Source organism: Monodon monoceros, unplaced genomic scaffold (genome assembly GCF_005190385.1).
Source record: "Monodon monoceros isolate NGI ecotype Baffin Bay Population unplaced genomic scaffold, NGI_Narwhal_1 Super_Scaffold_19, whole genome shotgun sequence".
NCBI lineage: Eukaryota > Metazoa > Chordata > Mammalia > Artiodactyla > Monodontidae > Monodon > Monodon monoceros.
In genome coordinates this window covers 50,284,416-50,295,386 of record NW_021703775.1, presented here as the reverse complement: position 1 = coordinate 50,295,386, position 10,971 = coordinate 50,284,416, and the positions used below count along the sequence as shown (strand labels likewise).

Genomic DNA, 10,971 nt, shown 5'->3' with positions numbered 1-10,971 from the left:
ACACGGGGAGGGGGGAAGGGTAAGCTGGGACAAAGTGAGAGAGTGGCATGGACATATATACGCTACCAAATGTAAAATAGATAGCTAGTGGGAAGCAGCCGCATAACACAGGGAGATCAGCTCAGTGCTTTGTGACCACCTAGAGGGGTGGGATAGGGAGGGTGGGAGGGAGGGAGATGCAAGAGGGAGGAGATATGGGGATATATGTATATATGTAGCTGATTCACTTTGTTATAAAGCAGAAAGTAACACACCATTGTAAAACAATTATACTCCAATAAAGATGTTAAAAAAAATTATGGCTTATGAATTGCCTGTTAGTCATATTGAAAATTCATGGGTACATGGACTGAGTAGATACAGACCATGCAAACTACTTTCTTAGCTTCAGTGTAGATGTTAGAGAGTGAGAGTTAGAGATGTTAGAGAGTGAGATAGTCTAAATTATATTTAGAGGCTGAGTTGTGACCCAGGAAGGGGATCCAGAAGTCATGGAGATAACTTCCTTGAAGGCATTTATTGTAGTTACTGGCTGGCTACAAAGTCCTAGGAAGAACATGTTGAGTGTTGTGGGACATGGTTCTGAAAACAAGAATGATGTTGTACGTGAAAATAATTATAAAAGGGGTTACCATTTTTTGACTGTTATGTTCCAGGCCAAGTGATTTGCAATCATTCTTTGATTTAATTTTCTTAACAGTTCTGAAAGGTGGGTGGCATTATCCAGTTTTATCAAAGAGGAAATTTGATTCAGGGAGGTTAAGTGACTTTCCCAAGTTGGCCAATATGTGGTACAATTGGGACTAAGGCCCTGGTCTTTTGATTGTTAACCCTAAACACTTCCGGGATATTAGAAGGCAGCTTTGAAAACTTGTAATCGTTTAATTTAGAGTTTATGAAATGTTGTTTTACTTCTTTGCTGTGGCAACTTTGGATGTCATTACCACAAGAGGTAGTATCTAGATATTTTGAGAGGATTTAGAGACATTCCTTAAATTCTTGATTGTTAAGGAAATCTAGGGATGTTTTGGTGTACAGTCTTAAACGCAGTGCTGGCTGCCCATAAAATGTTTCTCCTGTTGCCTTTATAAAATGCTGGATCATTAATGGGCATTAATAAGGGTAACATTAACAAAGAAAATAGTTTTCGGTGGGAAAAACTACAGAGTAGGCGTCCAGCGACCTGGGTTCTTCTACTGGTCTGAAAGACTGGTGTGAAAACATTAGGATTACATTGAAACAGCCTTAACGTTCTTGCTCTGGGAGTACAGGAAGGCCTGAGCTGTGTCTTAAGAGATGAGCAGGTGAGGAGAGGTTGTAGAGTTGTAAGCAGAGGGAGTACCAGTGTGTTAGATGAATCACTGAGCTGTAATTTTTTGAACTGTAATTTCTTCAAATGTGAGTTAAAATATAAGAAAATATTTTACTTATAAGGGTAACTAACGTATTATATAGAAACTATTACACATATTTCGTATTTGTTGATTTTGGAATCCCCCAAAAATGAGGTTCTAAGAACCAAGTAAATGTGAAAGTGCTTTGTAAATTTTTAAGTGTTCTACCAGTAAGAGGCATAGAGGAATACTGATATTCTTGTGAAGGATGGACAAAGAGGATGCTGTGAAAACTTAGGTAGCAGGAAGAGAAAAGTACAAGAGGAGAAACAGCAGAAGTGGAGAAGAGAGGTGTTAGAAGGTGAAAAAGTATGTGAATAGATGGGAAGAAGATTGAGTTGTAGTTCTCTTTGTGCCTGTTGATCAAAAGGAGGGTTATAAGTCTGTAACTGAAGACTTATAACATTAATTTATGGTAAGGAAAAAGCTTAGCAGGTAGTTGAAACATCTTATTCACTTCTCCATTTAGTCTACAGTGACCATGTTAACAAGGCTGTGAAAATAGGCTAATTGAGAGTTGGCTGTATTGTCTGATTGTTTCCTCACTTCTGTATAGGTTTAGCTAATGGCTTTAAATTGTATAAGGGTGCTCATAAAAATAAAATAAGCTGCACTGAGTTCCTGTTTATTCTAGATTTATTGAAAATAAAAGGGCATAGTGTGTTTAAGGAAAAGGGTGAGGTTTGATCTGTCAAAATGAGTGCAAAAGAAAATTAGGAAATCAGGGTAGAGCCAAAGTAGAATGGGAACAAAATGCCATAGTAGGAGTTAGGTTTTGTGGTTTTTTTTGCTGTACGCGGGCCTCTCACTGTTGTGGCCTCTCCCATTGCGGAGCACAGGCTCCGGACGCGCAGGCTCAGCGGCCATGGCTCACGGGCCCAGCCGCTCCACGGCATGTGGCATCTTCCCGGACCAGGGCACGAACCAGCGTCCCCTGCGTCGGCAGGCGGACTCTCAGCCACTGCGCCACCAGGGAAGCCCGGAGTTAGTATTTTTATTTTGTTTTATAGATGAGGAAGTGATACAAATAGTTTGGTCCTTTAAAAACTGATTATAGCTGTAATGAAGAGTACAGGCTGGAGGAACAGAGAATTGAGACATTTATTCGTCAAGGAATATGTATGGCAGGGTGAGTGAATGAGGCATTTTCTGTGGCCTCTGGTAGGCAAATCACAGTCAAGGATGCCACTTAAGGCTCTGCCCTAGTTCAGGAACGAGATTATGATGGTCTGAATTAAGGAATTTGTAGTAGGGATAGAAACAAGACCACTGATTTCAGAGATATTTAGGAGTTTAAGTCCTCCAGACTTGGTTAGTGTTTGGAGGTGATAGAAGTTGAAGACGAGTCTAAGGTTCCTGACTTGGCAGGAGAATAATATGTGCAAGTTTGAGAGAAGGGGGATACTGAGTTTGCTTTCAGATAAGTAGTTACGCTTTTTAGATAAGTAATAACAAGATATCAGTTGGAAATAACGGGTCTAGCTCAGGAACATGGTTAAGTTTATAGATGTGATTTGGAAGGCATAACGTTTGTAGTTGAAAGTTTTGAAATTAGACAAGTAATGACCATAATTCCTAAATAATAATGCATGCAGAACAAAAAGTAACTGCCAGTGCTGGCCCTAAGTTCGAGAGTGTAGACGTTTTAAACTATGTATTTTAAATTTTGCCCACCTCCAGTCAAACCCCCACCGTATAGCTTTATAAAGAATATATAGAAATATTTGCTGCCAGAAATATTTTAGTGTCCTTGAAATAGTGTACCGCATCCTGTCTGGCCATCAGCATAACAGGGAATTTGTAGACAAATGCACTTCCTTATTCTTCACTTTAGTCTCTTTGGAATTCTCTTTGCTTCCTTGAGCTGGTGAGGTAGTCTGAACAGATTTTGAAGCCTGAAGGCTTTTTTCACCTTCTTTAAAATCTAGCCCAGATCAGCCCTATTCAACCATCTCTGCCTCTCTTTCTCTCCTACTCCTACAGCCCTATGGAGCTCAAGGCTCTGGCAAATAAAATGGCACTCCAGGAAAGAAAAGTAAAAACAGCACAAGAGAAAGAACCTTGAAGAGGACTGTAATCTTTTCAGTTCTCCCCCAAAGGTTCTACTCTCTAAGCCAGGGGATGGAGTTGATGAGTCATTAAGAAGTGATGTCCAAATTCAGTAAAATAAATACATCTATTGGGAGCAAAGTCTTCAAGTGCTGAGGGAATTTGGAAAGAATCTGAGGTGGTTTAGCACTTAGTGGAAAAGATGAGTTTTTGGTTCAGTTTTAAAGGAGGTAGAAAGACAAGGCTGTGCAGCAAAAGGTAACAATAACATTATTAAAGAGGGAGGGAAAACAGTATGTACCAAGGAAGTAGAACATTAAGAAAAAACAAAGGAACTGGCGAACAGGACTCTTTATCTAAAATGCATGGTTTGGGATGGAGTTAATGAGAAATTAGGGTTGTTAAATGATTGAAGACTAAAATTTGGAGTTAGTACTCCTTGAACACAGTAGAAAATTGAACATGAACAGAAGAGTATTGTAACATGATTTAAATAGCAATTAAGCAATTATGGAAGATGACAACTGTTATATATAGGTTATGATATATATGGCACTGATTAATTTATATACCACCCAAATCCCTTATATTTTCTCTTTTTGTTTTCTTATTATGTACTTCTATACCCGTAGTTATCAAACTTTCCTGGGCATAAAGATTATATGAAGCTCTTGTTTGAAATATAGATTCATCCATGTTACATGTAACAAGTGTTTAGTTCCTTTCAGTTGCTGACTAGTGTTCCATTGTATGGATATACTGTAGTTTGTTTATTATTATTGTGGAAAGGGTTGTTCTAGTTTTCAACTGTTATGAGGAAAGCTGCTATGAACATTCTTGTATAGGCTTTTTGTGACGCATGTATTCTTTACTCGTGGGTGAATACCTAGAAGTGGAATTGCTGGGTATATGGGATAGGTGTGTTTAACATGAGAAATTAACAGAACAGTTTCCAAGGTGGGTTTACCATTTTACACTCCTACCAGCAGTGTTCCCTCTTCCTTTCTTTTAGGGAGGAGTTTGGGTGCAATTGATGTTCTTCCTTAAATGTTTGTAGACTTCACCAATGAAGCCATCTGGACCTGGAGTTTTCTTCGTGGAAAGGTTCTTAATTAAGGATTCAGTTTTTAAAAGAATAGGTCTAAGACTGTTCAGATTTTCTGTTTCTTTTTGTGTCTGTTTTGGTAATTTGTGTCTTTCAAGGAATTTGTCCACTTCATCTAACTTGTCAAATTTATCAGCTTGAAAATAAATTATATATTTTATGAAACAGTATTTCCTTTTAATGTGAGTAGGATATGTACTGATGTTCCCTTTTATTCCTGGATATTGGATTCATTTTCTCCTTTTCCCTCCTGATTAGTGTAGCTAGGGGTTATCAATTTCATCAGTCCTTTCATATAATCAACTTTTGGTTTTGTTGATTTTCTCTCTGGTTTATCTGTTTTCTATTTCATGATTTGAGCTCTTTTACTAATCCCTTACTTTCTCCATACTTGGGTTTAATTTGTTCTCCTTTTTCTAGCTTTTAAGGTGAAAGCTTAGGTCATTGATTTTTAATTTTTTAAAAAAATTATCAACACTTAAAGCTTATACATTTTCATTATCATTATATTCAAAATAGTTCCTAATTTCTCTTATAATTTTTCTTTGATTCATGGGTTGTTTCAAAGAGTTTTGCCAAATAATTTCCCAGTATTTGGAATTTTCCAGGTGTTTTGTTACTGTGTTTTCATTTAATGCCATTGTGATCAGAGAACAAACTCTTAATAATTTCAATCCATTTAAGCTTTTTTTATTGTTTTATGGCCCAACACATGGTATATCTTGCTGAATGTTCAATGTGTACTTGAGAAGAATGTATATTCTCCTGTTGCTGGGTGGAATGCTCTCTAAATGTCAATTAGGTTAGGTTGGTCTTTGTATATCTTCTATATTAGATTAGGTTGGTCTTTGTATATCTTCTATATTTTTACTAATTTTCTGCCTGCTTGTTCTATCAATTACTGAGAGAGCAGAGTTGAAGTTTTCACCTACAATTTTGGATTTCTCTGTTTCTCTTTTCAGTTCTATCAGATTTTGTTTCATGTTTCAAGCACTGTTAGAGTACTGTTAGGTGCATGCACATTTAGGATTGTTAAGTCTTGTTAATGAATTGGTCCCCATGTCATCATGAAATGTCCCTTTTTATTCCTGGTAATTTCCCTTGTTCTGAAGTCTCTGTGTCCTTTTGATTTTGCATGGTATATCTTCTTCCATCCTTTTACGTTTAACCTATCTGTATCGTTATATTTAAAGTGGGTTTCTTGTAAACAGCATGTAGTTGGGTCTTGCTTTTTTATCCAGTCTGACAATATCTCTTTTAATTTGGTGTGTTTACCAGCAATTGGCAAACTATGGCTGGCAGACCAAACTCTACCACTTGTTTATGTAAATAAAGTTTTATTGGGACATAGTCATGTTCATTCATTTACGTATTGTTTGTGGTTGCTTTTGTGCTACAGGTGGCAAGGTTAAGTAGCTGGGACAGAGACCAAAGCGTAAAATATTTTCTGGTTCTTTATAGAAAAAGGTTGCCTACCACTAGCTTAGACCATTTACACTTAATGGAAATAAGGTTGGATTAAAATGTACTATCTTACTCTTTGTTTACTATTTGTTCTTTTTTCCTTGGTTTCCTTGTCTTCTTTTGGACGGATTATTCTTTATGGTTCCATTTTATTTTTTCTGTTGGTTTATAACATTTCTCTTAAAAAATTTTTAGTGGTGGGCTTCCCTAGTGGCGCAGTGGTTAAGAGTCCGCCTGCAAATGCAGGGGACACGGGTTCGTGCCCTGGTCCGGGAAGATCCCACATGCCATGGAGCAGCTAGGCCCGTGAGCCATGGAGTGGCTAGGCCTGTGAGCCATGGCCACTGAGCCTGTGTGTCCGGAGCCTGTGCTCCACAATGGGAGAGGCCACAACAGTGAGAGGCCCACTTACCGCCAAAAAAAAAAAAAAAATTTTAGTGGTAGTCCTTCTAGTTAATTAATAACAGTCTGCCATCAAATAATATTATACCACTTCATGAGTAATGCAAGAATTGTACATAATGTTACAATTTCTCCTTCCCATGTTTTGTGCTTTTTTGTCATACATTTTGATATGTGTGTTTTAACCCTGTTGCTGATCTTTTTGCTTTTGTCAGGCAGTTACCTTTTAGAACAATTAAAAATGAGAAAAATGTCTTTCTTATTTGTCTCATTTTAATCACTTCTTTAGATCTTCATTTCTTTGTGTAGATTCAAGTTTGTGTCTAATATCATATTCCTTTTGCTTGAAAAACTTCCTTTTATATTTCTGTTAGTGCAGCTTTCTCTCTCTTTCCCTCTGTCCCCACTTTGTCTCTCATTTTACCTTCAGTTTTGGAAGTTATTGTTAGTAGTTACAGAATTGTAGGTTTTCAGGTTTTTTTTCCCCCTTTGAGCACCTTAAAATGTTTTTCTCCATCTTCTCATTTGCATAGCTTCTGACAAGAACTCTGTGGTGATTTTTCTATTTGTTTCCCCATATGTAATATGTGTTTTCCCTTTGGCTGCTTTTATGATTTTTCTCTTTATCACTGGTTTTCAGCAACTTTATTATGATGCTCCTTGGTATGGTTTTATTTGTGTTTATTCTTGGGGTTTATTGAGCTTCTTAGATCTGTGGGTGTATTGTTTTCATCATATTTGTAAAATTTTTAGCCATCTAGCTTCAAATTTTTGAATTCCCAAGTATTTTTCTCCTCAGACTCCAGTCCTGCATATGTTCATTCAGCCACTTAATATTAGTTCACAGATCACTGAAGTTCTCTCCATTTTTCTTCTAATCCCTTTTTCTTTTCTTTCAACATGAAAAGTTTGTTTCCCAGTCTTCAAGCACACTAATTTTTTTTTTTTTTTTTTTTTTGTGGTACGCGGGCCTCTCACTGTTGTGGCCTCTCCCGTTGCAGAGCACAGGCTCCGGACGCGCAGGCTCAGCAGCCATGGCTTACGGGCCCAGCCGCTCCGCGCATGTGGGATCCTCCCAGACCAGGGCACAAACCCGGGTCCCCTGCATCGGCAGGCGGACTCTCAACCACTGCGCCACCAGGGAAGCCCCAAGCACACTAATTTAAAAAAATTCTCCTTTGTCTAATATGCTGTTATACCCATCAAGTTAAATTTTTATATCAGGTGTTATTTTTTTTTTAGTTCTAGAATTACTATTGATTTAAAAAAATAACTTCCACTTCCCTGTTAAGATTTTTTCTTTTTTTTCATTATGTCCATGTTTTCCTTTAAGCCTTTGAACTCTTTTCTAATAGCTATTTTGAAGTCCTTGTATTAAAATTCTCTTTATCCCTACCACTCCTGGATTATAGGTTACCATTTCTTATTTTTTCATACATCTGGTAATTTCTTTTGGGGTTATGGTGTTGAATATTTGCCTTGATTTTTTTTTTTTTTTTTTTTTTTGTCTTTCTTTCTTGAGTATTAAGTTTTATTCTGGCAGGCAGTTGCTTTGTGGATCAGATTGATCTTTTGAGTTTTGTTTTCAGGGTTTTTTGGGTTTTGGTTTTGGGCAGTTCTAGAATAGCTTTCAGTTTAGGGCTAGTTTGGGCCCATTACTGAGGCATGCCCCTTCTTGTGTCTCACTTGATTGCCCCATGTGTTCATCAAGGTTTATTCATCCCAGCTGGTGGAAACTGAATGATCCTGGCCCTGTGTGAACTCTGGAAGTTGTTAGGCTTAGAGCTCCCTGGTATTTGTTATTTTCTTGAAGTTTTTCTTTGTCTAGCCTCATAGATTTACATAACACACACACGCAGATTGGTGTTTAGCCAGAAACTCAGGGAGACCTCTTCTGTAGATTGTTGAGCGTTTCTGTTTAGTTTCTTCCTTTATGGTAATATGCCCTGCAAATTCTAGTCGTCTCAGACTCCACAAATTCTGAGCTCTGTCACCTCAACTCAGTGAGACTGTTGGCTCTGTTTGGGTTCCCACTACTTTTGTTGTAGTTCCAAACAGAAAGGTGGGGCAATCTTTGGGTTCACCTCATTTCTTTCCCTTTTTTCAGAGCTCATATTTCCATACTGTCTGTTACCTAGTGTCTGAAAATAATTGTTTTATGTTTTGTCTAGTTTTCTACTTGTTTGTGTCAGGAAGACAATTCTGGACTTTGTTGGTCCCTTTTGCCTTCATTTTTGAGGGGTATTTATGCTGGATGTAGAAACTTAAGTTGGCAGTTCTTTTTTTTTTTTTCTTGTAGCACTTTAAAGTCATGATTTCAATATTCTCTCGTTTAAGTTGTTTCTGATGAGAAGTTAGTAGCCATTCTTACCATTGTTCACTTGTAATACGTCTTTCCCCCCACCTCTGGCTGCTTTAAAGATTTTCTCTTTATCTTTGGTTTTCAGCAATTTTATTTATTCTAGGACTAGATTAGCCCTAATACCAAGGCATGGCCTTTCTGAGATCTCTATCAAATGCATGTCATGTTCATTGAGGTCTCTCTACTCTAGCTGCCAGGAATTTGAACAACTCCCAGGTAGTTGTTCAGCTCATGCTCCATAGTTGTTCTTTCTCCAGATTTTGTTCTTTGACTCGCCTCATGCAGTTTTGCCTTGTGCACATGCAGCTTAGTCCCTAGGCAAAGGATTAGAAGATCTCTCTACAGGTTTTTGAAACTTTTTCTCTCCACAGCTCCCTTCTTTCTTGTATTCTGCTCCTTAAGTTCCATGCCTTCAGTAGCCTCAGACTTGGAGCTCTATTTTCTCAACTCAGTGAAATATCTGTGTTCTTTGGGGGTTCCCCTTCCCTGTGGCACAAGCAGAAAGCCAGGGTGTTCGTGAGTCTTTGTTTCCCTTCTCTCCGGAATCACAGTCCTATGCTGCCTGTTGTCCAGCATCTGAAAATTATACTTAATATATATTGCCCCGTTTGATGGGCAATATGTATAAAATATTATTTTCAGATGTTGGACAACAGTCAACATAGGACTGCCTTTCACATCAGGAGGTCATAACTGGAAATGGAAGTGTAGAATTTCATTTTAATTTTTCTTCTTTTTAAAAATTTTTTTGCCTCACAGCTTGTGGGATCTTAGTTCCTGACCAGGGATTGAACCCAGGCCCTTGGCAGTGAAAGTGCAGAGTCCTAACCACTGGACCACTGGGGAATTCCCTAAAAACTTTTATAATTTTTGGTACAGTATATCATACCTTTTAGAGTATGGCTTCATTAAAAAAATAATGCCAGGGCTTCCCTGGTGGCGCAGCGGTTGGGAGTCCGCCTGCCAATGCAGGGGACACGGGTTTGTGCCCTGGTCCGGGAAGATCCCACATGCTGCGGAGTGGCTGGGCCTGTGAGCCATGGCCGCTGAGCCTGCGCGTCCGGAGCCTGTGCAACGGGAGAGGCCACAACAGTGAGAGGCCCACGTACCGCAAAAAAAAAAAAAAAAAAAAAAGCCAGCTTATATTTTAATTTGCAAGCCATACAGAGAGCTACAAAGAAGAAAGTTCAAAAGAAAGAAAGAGAGAAAGCTCAATATCCCCAAACCCAGAGTTTACCATGGTTACCTTTATCATTTCAGATCTCATATTGCAAATATGCACATAGAAGAATAATTTATTTTTTAAATGGATTTATGCAGTTCATGCTATTTTTAATTAAAAGCACTTAAATTTAATTAACAGGGTAAATTTATTAAACAGAAGCAACACTGGAAAAATGGCTCAACCACAGATAAATGTTTATTTACTACAAGAGATATTTCCTAAAAGATTTTTCTCTAAGGTTATGAAATAAGATTATGGAAAAAGCCTAAGAGGTTAGAATATTTATGTCATAGTTGGTATGCTTCAGTAGGTCTCTCATATAAAAAAGAATCATGTATTGGCAAATACCTGCTGTTGGTAGGAGAATAAATTGGTACAAATTTCTAAATGGCTGTTTTAGCTCAAGCTGCTATAACAAAATACCATAAGCTTATGGTATTATAAACAACAGGTGGCTTATAAACAACAGAATTTATTTCTTACAGTTCTGGAGCCTTGAAGTTCGAGATTGGGATGCCAGCATGGCTGGGTTCTGGTGAGTCCCCTCATCAGGGTTGCAGACTGCAGACTTCTTGTATCCTCAAATGGCAGAAAGAGAGCTAGCTAGCTCTCTGACTGCTTCTTATAAGGGCCCTAATCCCATTCATGAGGGCTCCATCCTTGTGGTCTAATTATCTCCCAAAGGCCCCACTTCCAAATACCATCACATTGGGGATTAGATTTCAATATATGAATTTTGGGGAGATACAAATATTCAGTCTATTACAATGGCAATTTGGCAATATTCAGAATCCTTAAAAATGTTCACATCCTTTGCCCCAAATTTCATTTTTAGGAATTTATTATAAGCAAATAAGAGATGTGTACATTATGTGTACACATGAGTGTGTGTGTGTGTTTTATTCATTTCAGTGCTATTTATAATGTCTAAAAATTAGAAGCCTGTTAAATGATTAAATTATGATACAGC

General features: G+C 37.9%; 2 protein-coding genes across 4 annotated transcripts in view; both read left to right on the top strand.

Annotated features, from left to right (window-relative positions):
* SOCS5 (suppressor of cytokine signaling 5) overlaps positions 1–10,971 on the top strand; it is a 58,217-nt gene that overhangs the window by 5,085 nt on the left and 42,161 nt on the right. The window lies entirely within an intron of this gene.
* The window catches only part of CRIPT (CXXC repeat containing interactor of PDZ3 domain), a 91,857-nt gene that overhangs the window by 79,076 nt on the left and 1,810 nt on the right, over positions 1–10,971 (top strand). Inside the window, exon 6 of the transcript XR_003794846.1 lies at positions 10,487–10,536. The gene's annotated coding sequence lies outside the window, so the exon portion shown is untranslated. The remainder of the gene's footprint in view (positions 1–10,486; positions 10,537–10,971) is intronic.